Genomic DNA, 26,226 nt, shown 5'->3' with positions numbered 1-26,226 from the left:
CAGGACAGTACATGGTATGGGAAGTGCCTGGGGCATTGCAAAACCTTTAGAATTTCCTAGCTTCTGCCCATTAAATGTCATCCCAGCCATTTCCCCAATCATTGTGACAATCCTCACACCTGCTGACACACACTTGACAAGTTTGCATAACATCACCATGGGGAGGCTAGCATGTCCTCCAGTTAACAACCTCTGCTTGAAACACTCTCCCTTTTCTTTTGCATCTTTTGTGTTTCTATCTCAGATCTTTATTTTTTAACTTTTATTTAATGAATATAAATTTCCAAAGTATAGCTTATGGATTACAATGGCTTCTCCCCCCATAACTTCCCTACCCCCGCAACCCTCCCCTTTCCTGCTCTCTCTCCCATTCCATTCACATCAAGATTCATTTTCAATTCTCTTTATATACAGAAGATCAGTTTAGTATATATTAAGTAAAGATTTCAACAGTTTGCACCCACATAGAAATACAAAGTGAAAAATACTGTTTGAGTACTTGTTATAGCATTAAATCACAATGTACAGCACATTAAGGACAGAGATCCTACATGAGGAGTAAGTGCACAGTGACTCTTGTTGACTTAGCAAATTGACACTCTTGTTTATGGCATCAGTAATCTCCCTAGGCTCTTGTCATGAGTTGGCAAGGATATGGAAGCCTTTTGAGTTTGCCAACTCTGATCATATTTAGACAAGGTTGTAGTCAAAGTGGAAGTTCTCTCCTCCCTTCAGAGAAAGGTACCTCCTTCTCTGATGACCGGTTCTTTCCACTGGTATCTCACTCGCGGAGATCTTTCATTTAGGTCATTTTTTTTTTTTTTTTTGCCAGAATGTCTTGGCTTTCCATGCCTGAAATACTCTCATGGGCTTTTCAGCCAGATCCGCATGCCTTAAGGGCTGATTCTGAGGCCAGAGTGCTGTTTAGGACATCTGCCATTCTATGGGTCTGCTGTGTATCTCGCTTCCCATGTTGGATCGTTCTCTCCCTTTTTTATTCTATCAGTTAGTATTTGCAGACACTAGTCTTGTTTATGTGATCCCTTTGGTTCTTAGTCCTATCATTATGATCAATTGTGAACAGAAATTGATCACTGGGACTAGTGAGATGCTACCTTGATGGGATTGAATTGGAATCCCCTGGTATGTTTCTAACTCAACCGTTTGGGGCAAGTCAGCTTGAGCATGTCCCAAATTGCACATCTGTTCTCTCTCTTATTCCCACTCTTATATTTAACAGTGATCACTTTTCAATTAAGTTTCAGCACTTAAGAGGAATTGTGTATTGATTACAGTATTCAACCAAAAGTATTAAGTAGAACAAACAAAAATATATTAAGAGGGATAACGTGTTAAGTTGATCATCAACAGTCAGGGCAAGGGCTGATCAAGTCACCGTTTCTCATAGTGTTCATTTCACTTTAACAGCTTTCCTTTTTGGTGCTCAGTTAGTTGTCACCAATCAAGGAGAACATATGATATTTCTCCCTTTGGGACTGGCTTATTTCACTCAGCATAATGTTTTCCAAATTCCTAACAGGGATCACTTTTCAGTTAAAATTTCAACACCTAAAAATAATTGTGTGTTAATTACAGAGTTCAACCAATAGTACTAGAACAAAAAAATACTAAAATGGATAAAATATTACATTGTACATCAACAGTCAGGACAAGAGCTGATCAAGTCACTGTTTCTCATAGTGTACACTTCACTTCAACAAGTTTCCCCTTTGGTGCTCAGTTAGTTGTCACTGATCAGGGAGAACATATGATATATTTGTCCCATTTGGGACTGGCTTAATTCACTCAGCATGATGATTTCCAGATTCCTATATCTTGTTGCAAATGACCAGGTTTCATTGTTTTTGACTGCTGTATAGTATTCTATAGAGTACATGTCCCATAATTTCTTTATCCAGTCTACTGTTGATGGGCATTTGGGTTGGTTCCAGGTCTTAGCTATTGTGAATTGAGCTGCAGTAAACATTAATGTGCAGACAGCTTGTTTGTTTGCCAATTAAATTTCCTTTGGTTAAATTCCAAGGAGTGGTATGGCTGGGTTGAATAGTAGGGTTATATTCAGGTTTCTGAGGAATCTCCAGACTGACTTCCATAGTGGCTTAACTAGTTTGCATTCCCACTAACAGTGGGTTAGTGTCCCTTTTTCCCCACATCCTCGCCAGCATCTGTTGTTGGTAGATTTCTGTATGTGAGCCATTCTAACTGGGGTGAGGTGAAACCTCATTGTGGTTTTGATTTGCATTTCCCTGATTGCTAGTGATCTTGAACATTTTTTCATGTGTCTGTTGGCCATTTGGATTTCCTCTTTTGAAAAATGTCTGTGGAGGTCCTTGGCCCATCTCTTAAGTGGGTTGTTTGTTTTGATGTTGTGGAGTTTCTTGATTTCTTTGTAGATTCTGGTTATCAACCCTTTATCTGTTGCATAGTTTGCAAATATTTTTTCCCATTCTGTTGGTTGCCTCTTCACTTTCCTGACTGCTTCTTTTGAAGTACAGACACTTCTCAATCTGATGCAATCCAATACGTTAATTTTGGCTTTGACTGCCTGTGCTTCTGGGGTCTTTTCCAAGAAGTCTTTGCCGGTACCTATATCTTGCAGGGTTTTTCCAATGCTCTCTAATAATTTCATGATGTCTGATCATAGATTTAAGTCTTTAATCCGCGTTGAGTGAATTTTTGTGTAAGGTGAAAGGTAGGGGTCTTGCTTCATGATTCTGCACGTGGAAATCCAATTTTCCCAGCACCATTTTTTGAATTGACTGTCCTTGCTGCAGGGATTGGTTTTGGATCCTTGATCAAATATAAGCTGGCTGTAGATGTTTGGATTGATTTCTGGTGTTTCTATTCTGTTCCATTGGTCTATCCATCTGTTTCTGTACCAGTACCATGCTGTTTTCATAAAAACTGCCCTGTAGTATGTCCTGAAATCTGGTATTGTGATGCCTCCAGCTTTGTTTTTGTTGTACAAGATTGCTTTAGCTATTCGAGGTCTCCTGTGTCTCCATATGAATTTCAGCATCATTTTTTTCCAGATCTGAGAAGAAGGTCTTCGGTATCTTGATTGGTATTGCATTGAATGTATAAATTGCTTTTGGGAGAATGGACATTTTGATGATATTGATTCTTCCAATCCATGAGCATGGAAGATTTTTCCATTTTTTGGTATCCTCTTCTATTTCTTTCTTTAAGGTTTGGTAATTTTCATCGTAGAGATCGTTAACATCCTTGGTTAAGTTTATTCCAAGGTATTTGATTGTTTTTGTAGCTATTGTGAATGGGATTGATCTTAGCAGTTCTTTCTCAGCCATGGCATTGCCTGTGTATACAAAGGCTGTTGATTTTTGTGCACTGACTTTATATCCTGCTACTTTGCCAAACTCTTCTATGAGTTCCAATAGTCTCTTAGTAGAGTTCTTTGGGTCCCCTAAGTAAAGAATCATATCATCTGCAAAGAGGGATAGTTCCCAATTTGTATCCCTTTAATTTCTTTTTCTTGCCTAATAGCTCTGGCTAAAACTTCCAGAACTATATTGAATAGCAGTGGTGAGAGTGGGCATCCCTGTCTGGTACCAGATCTCAGTGGAAATGCTTCCAACTTTTCCCCATTCGATAGGATGTTGGCCGTGGGTTTTTCATCAATTGCTTTGATTATATTGAGGAATGTTCCTTCCATACCCAGTTTGCTTAGAGTTTTCATCATGAAAGGGTGTTGTATTTTATTGAATGCTTTCTCGGCATCTATTGAGGTAATCATATGGTTTTTCTTCTTCAGTCTGTTAATGTGGTGTATCACGTTGATTGTTTTGCGCACATTGAACCATCCCTGCAAGCCAGGGATAAATCCCACTTTTTCTGGGTGGATGATCTTTATGATGTGTTGTTGCATTCTATTGGCCAGAATTTTATTAAGGATTTTTGCATCTGTGTTCATCAGGGATATTGGTCTGTAATTCTCTTTCAATGCTGCATCTTTTTCTGGCTTAGGAATTAAGGTGATGCTGGCTTCATAGAAAGACTTTGGGAGGATTCCCTCTTCTTCGATTGTTCTGAATAGTTTGAGAAGAATTGGAGTCAGTTCTTCTTTAAATGTCTGGTAGAATTCAGCAGTGAATCCATCTGGTCCTGGGCTTTTCTTTGTTGGGAGGGCCTTTATTACTGTTTCAATTTCTGTCTCAGTTATGGGTCTGTTTAGGTTTTCTATGTCTTCCTGGTTCGATTCAGGTAGGTTGCATGTGTCCAGGAATCTATCCATTTCTGATAGATTTCCCTGTTTGCTGGCATACAAGTCCTTGTAGTAATTTCTGATGATCCTTTTTATTTCTGTGGTGTCTGTTGTTACGTTTCCTTTTTCATCTCTGATTTTATTGATTTGGATCTTTTCTCTTCTTTTTTTAGTTAGTTGGTCCAATGGGGTGTCAATTTTGTTTATTTTTTCAAAAAACCAGCTCCTCGTTTGGCTGATTTTTTGTAATTTTTTTTGGATTCAATCCTGTGGATTTCTTCTCTAATTTTAATTATTTCTCTTCTCCTACTAGATTTGTGTCTGGTTTGCTGCAGATTTTCTAGATCCTTGAGATGCATTGAAAGCTCATCTATTTGGTACCTTTCCAATTTCTTGATGTAGGCACCTATTGATATAAACTTTCCTCTTAACACTGCTTTTGCTGTATCCCATAAGTTTTGGTATGTTGTGCTGTTATCCTCATTTACATCCAGGAAATTTTTGATTTCTCTTTTGATTTCTTCTATGACCCATTGTTCATTCAGGAGCATGTTGTTTAATCATGTGTTTGCATATGCTCTAGGGATTCCTGAGTTTCTAATTTCCAACTTCATTCCTTTATGGTCTGAGCAGCTGCATTGTATGATTCTAATTCTTTTTAATTTGCTGAGACTTGCTTTATGGCCTAGTATGTGGTCAATCCTAGAGAAGGTTCCATGTACTGCTGAGAAGAATGTAAATGCTTTCTGTGTAGGATGAAAAGTTCTGTAGATATCTGTTAGATCCATATGGGCTATAATGTCGTTTAAATCTACTGTCTCCTTGTTGATCTTCTGTCCTGTTGATCTGTCTATTTCTGAGAGTGTGGTATTGAAGTCCCCCAGTACTATTGTATTGGGCTTTAAGTCTCCCTTTAAGTCCCTTAACAAATCTTTTAAATAAACCGGTGCCCTGTAATTAGGTGCATAAACATTGATAATCGTTATATCTTCCTATTGAAATGATCCCTTAATCATTATATAGTGTCTCTCTTTGTCTCTCCTTACAGTTTTTGTGGTAAAGTTTATGTTGTCTGATATTGAGATGGCTACGCCTGCTCTTTTTTCATTTCTGTTGGCATGGTATATCTTTTTCCAGCCTTTCACTTTCAGTCTGTATGCATCTTTGTTGGAAAAATGTGTTTCTTGTAAGCAGCAAATAGATGGGTTTTGTTCCTTAACCCAATCAGCCAATCGGTGTCTTTTAACTGGACAGTTCAGGCTATTAATGTTCAATGTGACTATTGATAAGTAGTAACTTTGCTCTGCCATTTGCCAAAGATATTTTCTAATATATGTTTTGAACTTCTTGTGATCTTTTGGTGTGAGGTTTCATTCATTTACCTTCTTTCATATTGATGACTATGTTTCTGTGTTTCTGTGTGTAACACATCTTTAAGCATCTTTTGCAGGGCTGGACGAGTGGTGACAAATTCTTTCAATTTCTGTTGCTATGAGAGGTCTTTATTTCACCTTCATTCACAAATGAGAGCTTTGCAGGATATAATATTCTGGGCTGGCAGTTTTTCTCTCTTAGTCCCTGGGCTATATCTCGCCATTTCCTCCTAGCTTGTAGAGTTTCTGATGAGAAGTCTGCTGTGAGTCTGATTGGAGATCCTCTGAGAGTAATCTGACATTTCTCTCTTGCACATTTTAGGATCTTTTATTTATGTTTCACTGTGGCAAGTTTAATTACAATGTGTCCTGTTGAGGATCTCTTTTCGTCATGTTTATTAGGGGTTCTATGAGCTTCCTGTACTAGGATGTCTCTGTCCTTCTCGAAACCTGGGAAATTTTCTGCTAATATCTCACTAAAAAGGCCTTCTAATCCTTTCTTCCTCTCCATGCCTTCAGGAACTCCTAGAACCCAAATGTTGGGGTTTTTAATAGAATCCTGAAGATTCCTGACAATATTTTTTAGATTTTTAATTTCCTCTTCTTTTCTTTGGTTTGATTGTATATTTTCCTGTTCTCTGTCTTCTAAGTCCGATATTCTCTCTTCTGCTTCACCCATTCTGTTTTTAAGGCTCTCTAATGTGTTTGTCATTTGATCTATTGAATTCTTCATTTCATTATGATTTCTCGTCACTATCACAGTTTCATGTTCTACTAGTTGTTTCACTTCATTTTGATTCCTCCTTAATATTTCATTTTCGCGAGAGAGATTTTCTATCTTGTCCATTAAGGATTTCTGTAGTTCAAGAATTTGTTTTTGAGAACTTCTTAATGTTCTTATCAATTTTTTGAGATCTGCTTCTTGCATTTCTTCTATCTCATCATCTTCATAATCTTGAATTGGGGTGTCTTTTTCATTTGGGGGCATCATAGTGTCTTCCTTGTTCTTGTTACCTCGGTTTCAGCGTTTGTTGTTTGGCATATTGGAAATTTCTTCAGTTTGGTGTTTTTTCTCATTATACTGTGACTCTGGATTAAGTGGACTGTCTGTTTTTGATGGATCCTTAGAGGCTGTGAAGGGTGTGGCCAGAGAGCTCTGTTTGGTTCTTCAGGGCGAAGAGTGTGCCAAAGGTGATTCACCCAGATTGTTCTGTTGCTCTCTCTCTCTCTCTCTCTCTCTCTCTCTCTCTCTCTTTTTTTTTTTGACTCAGTTGGGAAGTAATTCCACACAGCTGAGTGGAATTTAGAGTTGTTGATGTATGAAATCTGGCCCCTGTGGGTATTCGTCTGCTTACTGCTAGGACCACACAAAGAGTTTATGCAGCCCTCAGTGTGGTCTCAATGTCTCCGCAGTCTCTCACCGGGTTGCCCAGGTTATCAAGTTTATGTACTCGGTGAGTTCTCCCCCCCCACCCCCCACCCCCAGATTTTCCCAGTCTCAGTTCGTTAGCTCCACACTTTCACTAGGTGTTAACCTCCTGTTATTTCTCCCCTCCAGAGTCAGGTTTTTCTGCTTGGCTAATGACAGGCGTTGCTTTACATACGTAAAATGGCGTCTGCTCTTTGTCTTGCTCGGCTTTGTAAGGTGAGTGGAGAGAGAGGCTAATGTCCATGCCAGTTCCCCTTATTTATTCGATTTTTTCTCTCCTCCAGTCAGCCTGGTGAACTTTCCCCAGTGGGGCTTCAGGCCTCGTTCTTTGTAGGCTCTTTCTGCCTTTCCCCGCCAGTGTCTGGGGTTACTGGGGTTTTTCTCTCACCTCCCCTTCCAGCGCTGGTGCGCAGACTCTGCGGCTTGGCTCCCGTGGCTCGGCTTCCACGCAGTGGGCGACCTTGCTCACCCCATAGGTCCTCTGTGCCACATCCACTAGATCCGAAAGAGTTTCCTCTGCAATTTTTTCCTGAGCCTTTTCCTGAGGCTACAGTAACTCCACTTTTATTAAACTATCTTTTCCTGGACTATCGGTGTGCGCCCGCCCTCACTATTCCACCATCTTGGCTCCACCCCCCTCTATCTCAGATCTTGCTTGTAGTACATTTTTTTCCTCTGAATTCCCTGGATTAGCACATTTAATTTCTGCTGCTAAATATAGTGCAAAATACTACCCAAGTTATGCAATGACATAATTATAAATATCCTTTAATGCTTTTTGTAAAGCAGAGAGAGAGAAAGAGAGAGAGAGAGAGAGATTGATTGATTGTCCATCCATCCTCTAGTTTATTCCCCAGTAGCCCACAATAGCTGGAACTCAAACTGGATCTCCCTTGTGGGTTGCAGGGACCCAAATACTTGAGACGACACCTGTTGCCTCCCAGGGTTTGCATTACTAGACAGCTGGATAGGAAGTAGAATTGAGACTCAAACTTAGTACTGGTTTTTTTTTTTATTTAATTTATTTGCTTGAAAAAGTTACAATGAGAGAAAGGGAGAGGAAAGAGAGAGAGAGAGAGAGAGATTGATTGATTTTCCATCTTTTTGTTCACCTCCCAGATGGCTGCGATGGCCAGTGCTGGGTCAGGCAGAAGACAGAAGCTAGAAGCTTCATCCAGGTGTCCCCCATAGGTGTCAGGAGCCCAAACACCTGAGACACCTTCTATTGCTTTTCTCAGGACATTAGCAGGAAGCTGGGTCAGATGTGGAGCATCCAGGACACAAACTGGCACCAATATGGGAAGCCAGCATTGCAGGTGGTGGCTTTATGCCCTATGCCATGACACTGGCCCCAACCTAGTACTCTTGATATGGGATGCTGGCATCTAAAGTTGGGACTTCACTTCTGTGCCAAACACTCCATCCCTTCTTTATTAAATATCTTAATATATTCTATAAACATAAAGTTTCACATGTAAATATTATGCTATACCATTTAGCTAATATTAGTTATCATATTGTATACTTTCTAATTTGTATTCTTATGGTTTTTCTATATATGTGTAATTATTTGTAATATGAAGCTTTATAAACACAAGAGCATAAATCTCATAAAGTAATAGTTTTTTCATAATAGATGTTTTGCAAGAACTTTATGAAGATCCCTCACATACATGTAGTATTTGTAAGATTTACTGAATGGATACATGAAAAATGGACTTTTCTTAGCCTTCTTCTTCCATGGGTAATTGTGACTCTTGGATGTTTCCATTTATTACATAGGAATAATTTGAATCATTTTAAAACAGTTTGTTTCAAATAGGCTTCATTGCTCCCTTATGAGAAAGTGCCAGTGGGAATAATGCCTGTTACGGTCTGAACAGGATTTGGTTTTCCATGACTTTAAAGTCATGTGTTTCAACACTGTAGTCTTATGTTAATGGTCAGTGGACTAACATTAATGTATTAAGGGTAGAGATTTGATCTGATTATTGCCTCTGGGAGGTAGGCCTAATAGGAGATCTCTAGTCAATTGGAGTGTGCCTTCTGAAGACAGTTCTAATAGGCAGATGGTTATTTAAGTAGAGTCCAGTCTAGCTTCCATCCCTGCATCCTGGATCACCATGTGATCATTTCTCTGCACACTCTGCCATTGCCGGCCTCCACCAGATGCCACCAATTTTGGACTGTGAACCTCCAAACTGTAACTGAGTTGTATCTCTAGCTGGCTTGTATCAAGTATTTTAGTTACAGTGTTGAAAACCTCCCTGAGGCAATGTTCTCTCCACCTGGATGGGAGGACATCCGTTCAGGGCACCAGCTTGGAGTAAAAAGCACACTCACTAGTAGGTTAAGAGTAGTTATTCCCTCAGCCTCTTCCCTGGAAGGTTGCCTCAGACTGGCCCATCTTTTGTCATGAAAGCAGAGTTTCTCTCAGGGTTGCTCTCTACACATCTTACTCACTTGATTTCTAATAACCACATCCTCCCCTCTCTGTGGGCTTTGCAGCTTACTACACAACCTTGTGTGCTTTTGTCACATTCTGCTCTCACATTTGTAAAAAAATCTTTTGTAAGCTTACTCAAATTATCCTAATTTGAGTGTGTCATCTGTTTCCTCTTAGGAGACTGATTGATGTACCCTCTAAACACAGTGAATTCTCTTCTTGGTGTTCCCAAGACATTGTGCATATAGTTTTTCTATTTGATTATTTATTATCCAATTAAATATATGTTTATTATGTATCCAGTAAATGCCAGGAATTCTCCTGGGTCTGCATAGCATGTACATCCACTTAAGTTATGCTAGCATTAGCTGGCAGTTATATGCTATGAGATGGGCAGTTTTTATTTAATTTAATGAGCTCTGTTCATAGAGATATTCATAGTGTTGTAGAAGCTCTCAAGAAAGACTCCTACCTTACTTACACACATTGGAGAAATTTTCTCAAAGAATGTGAAAATTGAAGCTAAAACTAGAAAGATGATTAGGAATTGGTCCCACAGAGGGTGCTGGATATGAGATGAGATTGTTCTAGGCTCAGAGAAACACGCAAAACCTGAAAATGAAATCACAACATACTAGAGCATTTAGGGTAAACACTGATGTGTCAACAGATGAGTCTGCAGAATAACTATACAGCAGATTGTGAAAGTCATTAAAGTTGTGCTAAGTCTGCCTTTACTCTAATGAAGATCCAATGATGCTACAAGAATAAAATAAATGGGTTTTAACTTTGGAGATATCAACCTGATTAAATGTTAGAGAATGGAGAGAAGGAGACTGGATTCCATGGCTGTGCTGCTGAACTGAACCAGCTTATATTGTGCAGTGTAGAAGAACAGTGATCAGATTTCAGAGAAGTTTTAGACAATGTGTACAACACGTGATTTCCTGGAATTTGGGGAATATGGATCTCAAAACCGACAGATAATGGGAGACCATAATGATAAACCTCCAAGTTTATGGCCAACCAGTTGGCTGACAGTGTTATTCAAATGATTTTGGAGGAAAAATAATGTATATGGCACTGGATGTGGTGACTTAAAGTGAAACTGGCTAACTATATTGAACACATATAAAAATTAGTTTTAGGAGGTTTAAATGCTGATAGAAATAGTCAATAGCAAGTGGATTAAAGATTCAGGGAAAGGAAAATAAGCAATAGATTTAGATTAATGACAGGGTAGGAGAAGAACAATATCATTATAGAGAGTGTATGTAGATGCACATCTCAACATAAGGTGACCATGGAAGCAAAGGAAATTAAGATGGGGCAACTACAGAGGTAAGGAAAAAGAATATGCTTGTACCCTCGGCTAAGAAAAGAACATTTTAAGAATGTTCTGGGATGACAAAAAATAATGTTCAAGAAAGGTTCAGATAAAGAAATGAACAAGTTCACAAAGAAACCTTCACTAAAAGAGTCCCTGTGGAGAGGTAGAAATGGAAGCCTAGATTAGAAAAGGAATGGGGGGAGGGGCGGCACTGGGTGTAGCGGGGTAGAGCTGCTGCCTGCAGTGCTGGCATCCCATGTGGGTGCTGGTTCGAGTCCTGGCTGCTCTGCTTCTGAACTGGCTCTCTGCTGTGGCCTGGGAAGGAAGTAGAAGATGTCTCAGATGCTTGGGCCCCTGTTCATGGCTCTTGGCTTTGGATTGGTGCAACTCCAGCTATTGTGGCCATCTGGGGAGTGGACCAGCGGATAGAAGACCTCTCTCTCTCTCTCTCTCTCTCTCTCTCTCTCTCTGACTCTCTCTAACTCTGCCTTTCAAATAAATAATTTAATCTTTTTTTGTTTTAAAGAAAAGGAATGAGTAGGAAAGTAGAGAGAGTACATATAACTCAAGTAGTTTTCTTTGAAAGAAACATTGGGTCAAAATTTGTGAAGGTATAATGGTGGCTCATGGACATGGATTGTATTTTATGCATGTATTTACATGTGTGAGTACATTTATGCATCATGTAAATTAAGCAAGTGCATCTATGTATGTTAATGTGATTATATGATGGGGATTTAAATGCTGATAGGCAATAGGGAGTGGGTTAAAGGTTCAGAAAAAGGAAAACAATCAAGATTCAAGAGGAGATAGGAGAGGAGCAATATCATTATTATCCATTTATATTGTTTTTTTCTACTGTCATGAGCTCTAAAACGGGAGAGGCTTTACATTCCTTCGTATCCTCAGCACCTAAGATGTTACCTAGGGAACACTAGAATATCCTATATTTTAGTAGAAGGAAAAAGGACCAGAAGGCTGTTAAGAGTTAATTTATCTCACAACTCTTTCAAGATTCTTGGCCAATATTTGCATTGTTTCTCAGCTTCAAAAACCCTCAATCATATGTCCTTTGTGGATTTTATCTATAGAAGTGTTTTTAAGTTATCCGTTTTGTACATTAAATAATGACTAATAATTTTGAATTATAACTAAGTATAATTTCAGTGCTTTTTTGTTCTGCACTAAATGCAAAAAGAGTGATACATGAAAAATGAGTTTGATTAATATGGTTAAATTTAATAAAATACAAGCTGAAGACCTTAGATTATTTCTATGGTAATATCAACATATGTTACAAAGTCTTCCTCAATATATAGGCTCCAATGGTAAGAGCAAGATGATTATGTACAGATAGCTTTTGTTTTCATGATCCTGTGTCTCACCTGTTGTTATTTTATTGTTTGATCCTATTTCAAGAGAATCAAGTCTTTGTATTAGATTAAACTGTATACTAGCCACATGGTTTCCTCGCATATAAAAGTTTCAAATTTAATGAATGATATAAGTAATCTAGATTTCATAATAAAAAGTCATGATATATGCTGTGAAGCTTGGTTATGATGAATCAATTAAAATGAAATTTCATGTAATTATGTTGGTGGAATGGGAGGTATACTCTGAGCAATTGCATGAAACATATCTGTCATACTTTCTGAAGCATATCAAATAATCACATTTTCTTAAAATGATTTTACCTTTTGAGAATTTTGGGTAAAATACTTACTTGGGATAGCATTTGATTTACAATTTAAATACTAACCCTCATACCAAAACTTCAAAATACATAAAGATATTTCATTTTAAATAATAGGAAAACTTATTTCAACTACCTGATCATACTAATGGCAGAATTAACTGGAGAGAAATTGATTTTTATATGTCATAAAAATGATGCTCTGATAAGAAAAATAACACTTAAAATCATGTTAATTTTGTGACTGATCGTATACTAACTTAAGATTCATATATTCAGAGTACTTAAGGGAAAAAGAAACAAAGGACACATCCTTGACATCTACTGATAACATTTCAAGTAAATAATTTTAAACACGTGAAGTGAATAAATACCGTTATCTCTTCTGAAGAGTGATTCAATTTTTTATTATAATATAAATCAAAATTTAATGTAGTTTTAAAGCTGGTTGTATTCCTGTAACACCTGTAGAATATTCCAGGGGCTGTGTTAAGTGCTTTGTATCCAAAATAACCATTATGGGCCAGCGCCGTGGCTCATTTGGCTAATCCTCCGCCTGTGGAACTGGCAACCCAGGTTCTAGTCCAGGTTGGGGTGCCGGATTCTGTCCCGGTTGCTCCTCTTCCAGTCCAGCTCTCTGCTGTGGCCCGGGAGTGCAGTGGAGGATGGCCCAAGTGCTTGGCCCCCGCACCTGCATGAGAGACCAGGAGGAAGCACCTGGCTCCTGGCTTTGGATTGGCGCAGTGCCAGCAGTAGCGGCCATTTCGGGGGTGAACCAATGGAAAGGGAAGACCTTTCTCTCTGTCTCTCTCTCTCACTGTCTAACTCTGCCTGTCAAAAAAAAATAACCATTATGAGTTTTTATTGTTTCCGTTTCAACAATGAGTTAAGAGGTTTTGGACATTATAGGTAACCTGACATGATCACAAGATAGTAACTAGGCAAAAGAATGATTCAAACTTGTAATTTCTGACTGGGAAGCCTATGCTATTGACCCTTATTTTATATGTTATAATCTTGATAATTTGTAATGTTTTGACTTACACTTTAGGTGTACTATTTATGCAAGCATGTGAAATAAGCTATATTTAATTGTATCTTTTAAATATATTTAAGAATATGTCTTCTCACCATTATGCCTAGAAACACACTAGACATTAGGATTACACAAAGGTATTACACACTTTCTATTGTCAAAGAATATTCAGTCTAGTAGAAAGGAATGATATACATGAGTAAAATAATTAGTGAATAGTAAAGTCCAAATTGTATGCTATATATTTTACATAATGTTATTATATGCAAAAAATATGTTTGAGACAGTGGTATTGTATAACAGTTTAAAAAGAAGAGATGAGGATAGGTATATGTCATCAAGGAGAGCTTCTTGGAGGGGATGAGGACCAAGAATAGATGGAAGCGCAATATTTGAATTGATTTGGAATCACAAAATGGACCTGCTGAGATCCATAGCTTCAGGATAAGATCTCTCTTAACCTCATAGGGCCATGGGTTTTCTGGTTCTGAAGGTACTTTTAACACAGTGACTCCGTGAATCTGTATGCTTTGTGACTGTAGCCAAGGAATTTTGTTTAGAATGTTTACACTTCTTGGCTCATTGATTCATATTCTTGCCTAAACTTAAGCTTCTTCCATTATCATCCATTTCTGCTTCCCTGTTCTCATTGAGCCTACCTTCCTGATCTTTTTACCAATGCTCTCCATTGAAGAGATAACTTAATCCATTGCAGCTCTTGTGCTAGCTGCCCAGCACTTGCTGACTCCCTGAAATAATTTATGGGGAACCTTATAGTCAGTGTTATGCTGTGTTCTCCGTGGCAGAGTCAGGTAATCTGAACTCTTGAATTTTAATTGCAAGAATAGCGGTGGCAAAACGATAGCAAAGAAAGTCAATGAATCATGATACTGTTATAACTCTCAAATGTTATTTTGTTCCACATGCTTTATTTCTTTTTCAAATGTGTGTTTAGTTACTTGAAAGGCAGAGAAACAGAGAAAAAAAGATCTTCCATCCATTGGTTCAGTACCCAAATGGCAGTGACACCCAAGCCTGGCCAGGCCAAAGCCAGGGACCAGGATCTACTTTAGGGTCTCCCACATGGGTGACAGGGGCTCACATACTTGAGCCAAAAATCTGTTGCTTCCACAGGCATGTTAGCTGAGAACTGCATAAGAAACTGTAGCTGGGACTCCAGATGACACTCCGAAATGCAATGCAGACATCCCAAGCAGTAGTATAACCTTGTGCCACGACACCCACTCCTTGCTGGGTGCTGTTGGATATGGATGATTATAGTTTATGATAATATATGTGAGTTCTCAATAATTTGTATTTCTAATTTGCTTTGAGTAATGCGTACAAGGAAGGAAAATATTTTTGTTGAAAGCAGTGAGTCATTTTATGCATATTAATTTCATGTCATCAATGTATATAAGTAAACATACCACTTTGAAACAATTTAATGTTTTACAATAAGATAAAATTCAGACATAAAATAGTTGTACATTTTCAAGTTAGTTCATTTATATCATTAAGGTCTAATCACCTTCCAGTGTATGAAAATTACATAATAAAATAGAAAACTGTTTTTTTCACATTTCAAGGTTTATTTTTTAAGTGTGGGAAAAATCAGAAATCTTTTTCATTTTTCTTTTCATTTCTTGGGTTAGAATATAAACATAGATATTTTCTTGTAATGCTTAGTTTTTAATTTACCTAACTGTAATTTTATCCAGTGGTGAATTCTGCCAGCTCAAGGTCACCTTGACCCATGTCAGGCTATTCCAATTCTTAAGTGTTTCTATATTTAAAAAATCTATGTCATTAGATATGAAATTCTGAGTTTTTGCTTATTTAATTATAAAGCTACAGATAAATTGGTTCTCTGTAGGAATATTATCCCATAAATGTTGTTACTACTTGGTCATTTGGCTACTGAAACCAAAGACCAGATGGGAAAACATCTAATGTTTTCTCATTAATCCAGAGAATGCAGCTATACAAGAGGCAATATGTTTGTTGCCATGGCCAGCATTAAAATAAAAGTTATCAAGAAACTAAAGATTGCTACTGTGGAGTCGGAGGGAGGAGCTGGGAAGAGAGATTGAGGCACTGTTTTTTATAAAAATATATTGCAGAGTCATCAGTTATTATAACTCTAATGGTATTCAAAGATCTCTAGTACAAACTCATTTTCCTAAAGGATACTGATGTACAAAGAAAGTAAATGACCTATCCAATATAAGACAGGATGTTAATAATAAATCAACACTAAGAATCTATTTCATGTGTTTCAGCTAGTATTAACTGGATCTTTTTTAAGATTTTATTTAATAAATGCAAATTTTATAAGTACAACTTTAGGAATATAGAGGTTATTCCCCCTATACCCACCCTCCCATGTACTCTTGACCCACCTCCTACTCCTTCTCCTCTTAAGATTCAGTTTTAATTAACTTTATATACAGAAGACCAACTCTATACTATGTAAAGATTTCAACAGTTTGCACCCCCCCACACACAAACAATGTATAAAGCACTATTTGAGAACAAGTTTTGCAGTTAATTCTTATAGTACAACTCATTAAGGAAGAGAGGTCCTACATGGTCACTAAGTGCAGAGTGACTTTTGTTGTTAATTTAAAAATTAACGCTCTTAATTATGACTTCAGGGATCACTCTAGGATATTGCCATGAGCTGCCAAGGCTATGGAAGCCTTTTGTGACCACAAACTCCATCAGTATTTAGACAAGGCCGTAAACAGAGTAGAAGTTCTCTCCTCCCTTCAGAGAAAAGTACATCCTTCTTTGATGCCACCTTTTTCTCACTAGGGTCTCACAAAACTCCTTCATGTAGGATGTTTCCTGCCACATAGTCTTGGCTTTCCATGGCTGAACTGCTCTCATGGGCTTTTCAGCCCAATCCAAAAGACTTAAGGGCTGATTCTGAGATCAGAGTGTTACTTAAAGCGATTGTCATTCTATGAGTCTGCTGTGTGGACTTCTTCCCATGTTGGACATTCCCTCCTTTTTAATTCTACTATTATTACCAGGCACTTGATGCTATTTGTATTCTCTCTTTAACACTTAATCCTATCTATATGTTCACTTTAACACTTAATATTATCACTTTAACAATTAAGATGGCATTTTTACCAGTGATTTAAATGGGATTTGGATTCCCATGACAAGTTTTTAAACTGTACCCTTAGAAGTAAGTCCATAGGAATATATCAGTACAATGTAGCTTTACAGTTACAAACTTCCTCCTCCCTCTCTTATTCCCCCTATTATTTTTTACTTATATCTATTTTCAATTGACTTTATATACATATGATAAACTCTATGTTAAGAGTTCAGCATATAGTATGAAGAAGAGAAAAAAAATCCAAAATAAAAAACTGTTCTTTAACAGTCAAGGTAATGGCTGTTCAAGTCATTGTTTCTCAAAGTGTCAATTTCAGTTCTACAGCTTTTGTTTTAGGTGTGCTATTAGTCCTCACAGATCAGGGAGAACATATAGTATTTGTTCCTTTCGGACTGGCTTATTTCACTAAATATGAAGTTTTCCAAATTGCTCCATTTTGTTGCAAATGACTGGATTTCGTTTTTTTCACTGCTGGTAATATTCCGTAGTGTACATATCCCATAATTTCTTTATCCAGTCTTCAGTTGATGGGCATTTAGGTTGATTCCATGTCTTAGCTATTGTGAATTGAACTGCAAAAATCATGGAGATGCAAATAGCTCTTTTGTTGACTGATTTCATTTCCTTGGGTAAATTCTCAGGAGTAGGATAGCTGGGCCATATGATAGGTCTATATTTAGATTTTTTAAAATGATTTTTTTATTTATTTGTAGACAGTGAGAGGGAGAGACAGAAAGGTCTTCTGTCCACTGGTTCACTCCCCAAATGGCTGCAACAGCCAGAGCTTTGCTGTTCCAAAGCCAGGAGCCAGGAGCTTCTTCCACATCTCCCACATGAGTGCAGAGGCTCAAGGACTTGGACCATCTTCTGTTGCTTTCCCAGGCCATAGTAGAGAGCTGGATTGGAAGAGGAGCAGCCGGGACTTGAACCAGCGGCCATATGGGATGCCAGCACCACAGGCGGAGGATTAACCCACTGTGTCACAGTGCTGGCCCAATATATTTAGATTTTTGAGGTATCTCCATACTTTCTTCCATAGTGGCTTTACCAGTTTACATTCCCACCAAGAGTGGATTAGGGTATCTTTTTCCCCACATCCTCTCCAGCATTTGTTTGTTGATTTTTGTATGAGAGCCATTCTAACTGGGATGAGGTGAAACCTCATTGTGGTTTTGATTTACATTTCCCTGGCAGCTAGTGATCCTGAACATTTTTTCATGTGTCTGTTGACCATTTGGATTTCCTCTTTTGAAAAACATCTTTTAAGTCCTTGGCCCATCTACTAACTGGGTTGTTTATTTTGTTGTTGTGGAGTTTCTTGATTTCTTTTTAGATTCTGTTTACTAATCCTTTATCAATTGCATAGCTTTCAAATAATTTCTCCCATTCTGTTAGTTGCCTCTTCACTTTCCTCTTTCTTTTGCCATACAGAAGCTTCTCAATTTGAAGTAATCTCATTTTTTAATTTTGGCTTTTACTGCCTGTGCTTCTGGAATCTTTTGCAATAAGCCTTTGCCTGTGCCAGTGTCCTACAGGGATTGCCCAATGTTCTCAATTGCTTTAATGGTGTTGGGTCGTATTTTTAGATTTTTAATCCATGATGAGTGGACTTTTGTGTAAGGTGTAACGTAGGGGTCTCGCTACTTACTTCTACATGTGGAAATCCAGCTTTCCCAGCACCATTTGTTGGAGACTGTCCTTGCTCCAGGGATTGGTTTTAGCTCCTTGGTCAAATATAAGTTGGTTGTAGATGTTTGGATTGATTTCTGGTGTTTCTATTCTGTCCTATTGATCCATCCATCTATTTTTGTATCAGTACCAGGCTGTTTTGAGTGTAATTGCTTTGTAGTATATCTTGAAATATGGTATTGTGATGCATCCAGCTTTGTTTTTGTCGTATAAGATTGCTTTAGCTGTTTGAGGTCTCCTGTGCCTCCATATGAATTTCAGCATCATTTTTTTCTAGTTCTGAGAAAAATGTCTTTGGCATTTTGATTGATATAGCATTGAATCTATAAATTGCTTTCAGAAGAATGGACATGTTGCTGATATTGATTCTTCCAACCCATGAACGTGCAAGATATTTCCATTTTTTTGTATATTCTATGAAATCTGCTTTGCTGTATCCCAAAGATTTTGTTGTGTTGTTTTGTTGTCTTCATTTGTTTCCAGAAATTTCTTGATTTCTCTTTGGATTTGTTCTATGACCCACTGTTCATTCAGAAACATGTTGTTCATTCTCCATGTGTTTATATATTATGTAGAGATTCTAGAGTTGTTGATTTCCAGCTTCATTACATTGTGTTCTGAAAAGATGCATGGTTTGGTTTCAATTTTTTTGAATTTTCTGAGATTCACTTTATGGCCTAGCATATGGTCAATTTAACTGGACCTTTAAAAGAATAGAAACACACATAGTTTCATTTGCAATGAAATTGGGAAAATATATGCAAGAAACTTAAGATTGTTATTTTTGGAGGAGAAAAAACAAGTCAATTCTATATTTTTAAACTTCAAATATATAAAAAATATATTTATAATTTTATATTAATAAATAAACCCTTACTACAAATAACTAAGATTTTTAGAATCAACATTTTTATTGCTCACTTTAACATTTGATTTGGGAATATGAATCAAAGTCTGTTCCCCTAGTTGGCTATCCTCTGTATGTAACATAATTTTTCAGACAATCCTAGGAAACTATTCTCTATATGGTAGTAATTTACCGCATGGAACATTACCACTGTGAGATCATCAGGACTTTGTGAAAACATTTGTCTTTGCTTTGTGTATAATATTTGACCTATGTATGATATCATGCCTGGTTAAATCAATATAGTTCTCAGTGAGGGCATTACTGTAAATTCGACTTTTAAGAGTGTCGCTCCCCCATTCGCGGAGGAACGACACTGGACCCTGCGCTGTTCTTTTGTCTGCTCGGCCCTCCCCGGGTTTGCTGCTGGTCCTTCCCTGGTTGGCTGCCGATCCTTCCACCTCCGTGGAAGGGCGGCTCCCCCTGCCACTTTCCCCACTTCCGCGGGGGAACGGCACACCGCCGGCCGGCTCTCTCGGGGGCTGCTCAGATGTTATCCGGATGTTCCTGGTGCATGTTGTCTCTCTCCTCCTTTATAGTCCTCTTCCACCAATCCCAACTCTGCTACCCACACGCCGAGCACGCTGCTCTCCTCCAATCAGGAGCAGGATCAGCTCCTGCAGCTCAGTCAAATTGGTGAGAGGCAGCTGTGTAGAAGTTGTTTACTCCTCTCCCAGCGCCATATTGTGGGAGAGCAGATGCATAGAATAAGTCTTAATTCCAGTAACTTAGTCTAGTCCGAGTTGCTCCCCACATAAGAGATGTTTTGGAGTGTCTTTATGTTGAGATGGCTTAGTGCTACTGGTACCCAATAAGTAGATTACAAAGATACTCACAAACATCTGGTAATACATAAGATATTGCGCCCAACCTACTGCAAATTCGGTACTGTCAGTAATTCCATGATTGAGGCTTTAAGAATTTAAAATCTTTAAAAATCAAACTACCTTATTTTGCAGTGGTTAGATAGAATCAGGAAATGTTTGACTGTGGCTTACTAGAAGCTAGAGTTTTTATATTTTCAATCTTTTATCTTTAGATCTCTAATCCATTTGAATTAATTTTTGTGTAAGATACAGATGTAGTTTTAAGTTCATTATATATGTCTTAATATTCTAGCCCTATTATTGAAAGATGACTGTTGGGGCCAGTGTGGTGGTGCAGCAGGTTGATCCTCCTCCTGCTGTGCCATCATTCCATATATGCGCCAGTTCTAGTCCTGGCTGCTCCTCTTCCCGTCCAGCTCTCTGCTGTGGCCTGGGATAGCAGTGGAGGATGGCCCAGGTCCCTGGGCCCCTGCACCCGTGTGGGAGACCAGGCAGAAGGTCCTGGCTCCTGCCTTCGGGTAGGCACAGGAAAATTGGGTTTCTGGGTCATGGCTTTGACCTTGCCCACACCTTGATGTTGCAGCCATTTGTGGAGTGAATGAAAAATCTCCTTCCCTCACCCAACTTCCCTTACCTGCCAGTTGCCTTTCAAATAATTAAGTAAGTTTTTGAAAAAGATTCTTAAATTAAGTCTATGTTTTGGCTTTATTTACTTGAATTTCATTGTGAAAACATTGATGAAATGATATTGATATATCTCTTTAATTGTGGTAAATATAAACCCAGATTTGATGTTCTAAGTCACAGTGAAAATGAGGGGATACTGAGAAAGTAGAAAGATAGCTGTAAAAAGACTCACAGGAGTAGACATTCTTAAGTCTCATTTTCATGAATTCTGACCTAGGAATTTACAGTTTTAAAGCAACATTCCTGTTGCATATCCTAAGTTTAGAAAGCACTGATCTGTACTATCTAAATATTGGATGTTATGAATAGGTTTAAAAGCTTATATTCAGTTCATTTTTATACAATATTTTTACTTGTTGTTGCTTTTAGGTTTTTTATTTTAGTGTTTATTTTTTTAACTTTTATTTAATGAATATAAATTTCCAAAGTACAGCTTATGGATTACAATGGCTTCCCGCCCATAACGTCCCCCAACCCGCAACCCTCCCCTTTCCCACTCTCTCTCCCCTTCCATTCACATCAAGATTCATTTTCGATTCTCTTTATATACAGAAGATCAGTTTAGCATACATTAAGTAAAGATTTCAACAGTTTGCTCCCACACAGAAACGTAAAGTGAAAAATACTGTTTGAGTACTAGTTATAGCATTAAATCTCAATGCACAGCACACTAAGGACAAAGATCGTACATGAGGAGTAAGTGCACAGTGACTCCTGTTATTGACTTAACAAATTGATACTTACTCTTGTTTATGGCATCAGTAATCACCCTAGGCTCTTGTCATGAGCTGCCAAGGCTATGGAAGCCCCCTGAGTTCACTGACTCTGATCATATTCAGACAAGGCCATGGTCAAAGTGGAAGTTCTCTCCTCCCTTCAGAGAAAGGTACCTCCTTCTTTGATGACCCGTTCTTTCCACTGGGATCTCACTCATGGAGATCTTTCATTTAGGTTTTTTTTTTCCCCCCAGAGTGTCTTGGCTTTCCATGCCTGAAATACTCTCATGGGCTTTTCAGCCAGATCCGCATGCCTTAAGGGCTGATTCTGAGGCCAGAGTGCTGTTTAGGACATCTGCTATTCTATGGGTCTGCTGTGTATCTCACTTCCCATGTTGGATCATTCTCTCCCTTTTTTATTCTATCAGCTAGTATTTGCAGACACTAGTCTTGTTTATGTGATCCCTTTGGTTCTTAGTCCTATCATTATGATCAATTGTGAACAGAAACTGATCACTGGGACTAGTGAGATGGCATTGGTACATGCCACCTTGATGGGATTGAATTGGAATCCCCTGGTATGTTTCTAACTCTACCGTTTGAGGTAAGTCAGCTTGAGCATGTCCCGAATTGCACATCTCTTCCCTCTCTTATTCCCACTCTTATATTTAACAGCGGTCACTTTTCAGTTAAGTTTCAGCACTTAAGAAGAATTGTGTATTGATTACAGTATTCAACCAAAAGTATTAAGTAGAACAAACAAAAAAAAATACTAAGAGGGATAACATATTAAGTTGTTCATCAACAGTCAGGGAGAGGGCTGATCAAGTCACCGTTTCTCCTAGTGTTCATTGCACTTTAACAGGTTTCCTTTTTGGTGCTCAGTTAGTTGTCACCTATCAGGGAGAACAAGTGGTATTTGTCTCTTTGGGATTGGCTTATTTCACTCACATAATGTTTTCCAAATTGCTAACAGGGATCACTTTTCAGTTAAATTTCAACACCTAAGAATAATTGTGTGTTAATTACAGAGTTCCTTAACTCCTATTAGGCTTATTTAATGAGAGTTGGAGTGCTTGCTTTGGAAAACAATATTTCTGCAATTCAATGACTATCATTCTATAATTAAAATATAGTGAACTTATTATTTGGAACTTCCTTCAGAGATAATTTGTTAGAACTCAAAATTTTAAAATGTCAACTTTGCTTGTATACATGTTACCACAAATCAAGGAAAATATAATATTTGTCTTTTGTGTATAGACCCTTACTATACTCTTGAGAAACAGTGGCTTTTCTACTTACTACTTGTTGAATCCTTTATTTAGTGGAGGATTAAGCTTGTGATTATAAAATAAATTGAAAGTATGTCATTATAAAAATTAAAAGAAAGATGCTGGCGCTGCGGCTCACTAGGCTAATCCTCTGCCTAGCGGCGCCGGCACACCGGGTTCTAGTCCCAGTCGCGGCGCCGGATTCTGTCCCGGTTGCCCCTCTTCCAGGCCAGCTCTCTGCTGTGGCCCGGGAGTGCAGTGGAGGATGGCCCAAGTGCTTGGGCCCTGCACCCCATGGGAGACCAGGAAAAGCACCTGGCTCCTGGCTCCTGCCACCAGATCAGCGTGGTGCGCCGGCCACAGCACGCCTCCGCGGTGGCCATTGGAGGGTGAACCAACGGCAAAGGAAGACCTTTCTCTCTCTCTCTCTCTCTCACTGTCCACTCTGCTTGTCAAGAAAAAAAAAAAAATTAAAAAAAATTAGAAAATAAGGAGGAGAGGAAGGGAAGATGAGCAGGTGTGAAGCAACATTAAGACTTTAAAGTTGCTTATATGGAATACATGGGATTTGTTCCCTTTATGTAAAAAAGGGAAGATAAAGAAAAGAAATTTAGTAGAAAGCATATTAGATGCAGAGTTGATAATAAGCTTTCCTAAAAATTAAAAAAAACCTCACTGCCTTATAGCTGTGTATCATCTTTGTCACGAAAAAGATATCTGTTTATGAGTAGTCCAATGTAGTAGCCACTGGTCATGTTAATTTACTCAGTACATTCGGCTCAAACCAACAACTCAGCAGCCACAAGCATTTTGTAGTTACTGTATTGAGCAGCGTCAATACAGAGCATTTCCACCATCTAGATTAACTATCTACCTTATTCATAAGACTTATCTCTGGAATTTTCACACCCACTTTCAAAGATTCAAAGAGCTTACCAAACTAAATATGTCAAATATTTTTGCCATGGGCTCAAGGAAAACTCAATGTTCTAAAGTATTTTGAGAAATATCTGATATAGAGGGTACTATAAAATGTTCATAGAAATGGAATTAAAATATTGGCTTCTTTTGCTTCAAAAATTGTTTGAAATCTATTCGATTAGGTTCCTCCTCCCTGCAAACATTCACGGAAAACCCGTATTATGAAGAAAATGCATGAATATCAAAAATATTTGCATCAAAATGAACTTATTTGTAAATTCCAATTTTTCCAAGAACTTTATGAAGTCCCTCATAGATGTAATTGAGGAGTAATAGGTGAGTTTAGATGAGCAGTACAACTTTTATTTGAACATGTGCATTTTGGTAAGTGTGCTGGATTTTTCTGTGTGTTGCTCCTGGTCCATACTGCTCCCTCCCTAGGAGCAGACCTAAAGGCGCCATGCCAGTAGACTCTCATGCTCTCTCTCTCTTCTGAGAGGTTTGGTGTCGGGTAGCAGATCAGTATATTTATGCCTCAGTTCTCTTTCCTCGGGGAACTATGATGCACAACACAAGGTGTATCAGTTATCTGTTGTATAATAAACCATCCCCACGTTTTGCGGCTTATCTGTGCTTCAGATTTCCTGGTAACCACTGGTTCTTTTTAACCTTCCAAGCCCAGGGGTGGCGTGACTCTACAGTTCTTACCAATACCAACCAATGAATGACCCTTTGTGACTTTTTTATACCTGTAAATCCCTTGATCAATAGTCCTTTGAATAAGTTTCAAATAATCCAGAGGGAAAGCTCCTTTTTTTTCCTTGACTCTGTTTTAGTATATTCACTAAGAATTATTTATACTTCTTTATGCTACCAACTTTCACATCAATTTATTTATATTAGTTTGCTTTTGAGCAATCATGATGTACAAGAATTTCTTCTTAATATGCTTTGCATTTGACTTTTATGTTTTTATATATCAATGCATAATATTATCTAGGAATGAATATTAAGTTTAATATCAATAAACCATTTTTTAGATTTTAAATTCTCATTTTAATAACATCTATAAACAATCATTGATGATTTGTAACTGCATCACTCAGTTTATGTTCAGTTTCAACAGCCATACATTAAAATGTCCACTTAGTTCTATGATTACATGTCTTTTGCTTTTGTGTCTTAAGTATTTCACCAAGAATTTCATCTTTACATTTTTATATCGTTCATGTCCATTGGAATTCACTGCCTTCACTGTCCTCAACAGTATGCCCTTTTCCTATTCTCATTGATTGATTTCTGTTTGAACAATTGAAGTTAAACCAGATTGTCATATGGTCACTCAGTCTTTTAAGGATTTGGCATTTTCAAAAATAAATTTCGTTGTTACCTCCTAGACATACTAATTTCTTGGTGTTAATTTTTTTTAGGGTTCAAAACAACAAGACCCAGAAAAAGAAACAAAACTTCCTATTAAAAAATGAGGACAGCTTTCCACTTTTGATTCATGTAAAATATGGATTTTAAAATGAATACTTTGTTGATAAATAAGTGGTGACATTGTATTTTTAAAAAATTTTTAAAAGATTTATTTATATGAAAGGCAGGTACACAGATAGGGAGAGTTAGACAAAGAAAGAGAGAGAATCTTCCAATGGCAGGTTCATTCCCCAAATGTCCACAATGGCTGGGGCTGGAGCAAGCTGAAGCCAGGAGCCAGGAGCTTCATCCATGGCACCCATGTAGGTACTTGGGCCATTTTCTGATGCTTTCTGAGGCACACAAGCAAGGAGTTGGATTGGAAGTGAATCATCTAGAACTCCATCCAGTGCTCCTACATGGAATGCCATTTCACAGTCTGTGGCTTAACTTACAGTGGCTTAATCAGTGGTGCCACAACATAGGCCCCTTAAATTTTATTTTTCATTCCAGTTAACAGAGAGAAACAAACCCTTCTCAAACTTAAAGTGGACTATTACCCTGAGACTTAAGGGGATTCAGGTCCTAAAAAATTGAACACATTTATGGCATGTTATTGAAATCTGAATTTTTTAAACACATGTTTCTGGTAGAATTTTATCGTCTCTGAATGATGTATAATATTATAAAAGGGGAGGTAGCAGATGAAGCATATTAATATGCTAAACCCTAGAATCAAAAAGTACCTTGATACTAGATCTCTCAAGTTGAGATCACATCCCTCTGATATTTCATTGCAGCTGTAATAAAATTATAACCAAAAGGTAAATGCTAACTTTGCATGTTTCACTTTTTGTAACAGGCATTTCTGTGTTCAGGTTCATTGTGTTCCTGACATATTCCCGTCATTTCTTTTCATGAGAGAATCTCTTCCTTGTGGACTACAGTGTCTTTTTTATTGGCATAATGCAAGTGCATAAGCTTTCTAGCAAAACAATACTTTGTAATAATAGGCCAGGGACATTATGGCAGGCAATAAGTCATCTATATGTTCACCAAAGCACAAAAGTATTTCAGTGACTCATCAGGTAAAGTTGGTA

The 26,226-nt window shown here is 37.9% G+C and overlaps 1 protein-coding gene across 5 annotated transcripts in view; it reads left to right on the top strand.

Moving 5' to 3' along the window:
* Positions 1–26,226, top strand: part of ATRNL1 (attractin like 1) — an 814,147-nt gene that overhangs the window by 498,259 nt on the left and 289,662 nt on the right. The gene's annotated exons all lie outside the window — the stretch shown is intronic.

The sequence above is a fragment of the Oryctolagus cuniculus genome, chromosome 15 (genome assembly GCF_964237555.1).
Source record: "Oryctolagus cuniculus chromosome 15, mOryCun1.1, whole genome shotgun sequence".
NCBI lineage: Eukaryota > Metazoa > Chordata > Mammalia > Lagomorpha > Leporidae > Oryctolagus > Oryctolagus cuniculus.
The sequence above is the reverse complement of the archived record's forward strand: the minus strand, read 5'-3'. Positions and strand labels throughout refer to the sequence as shown.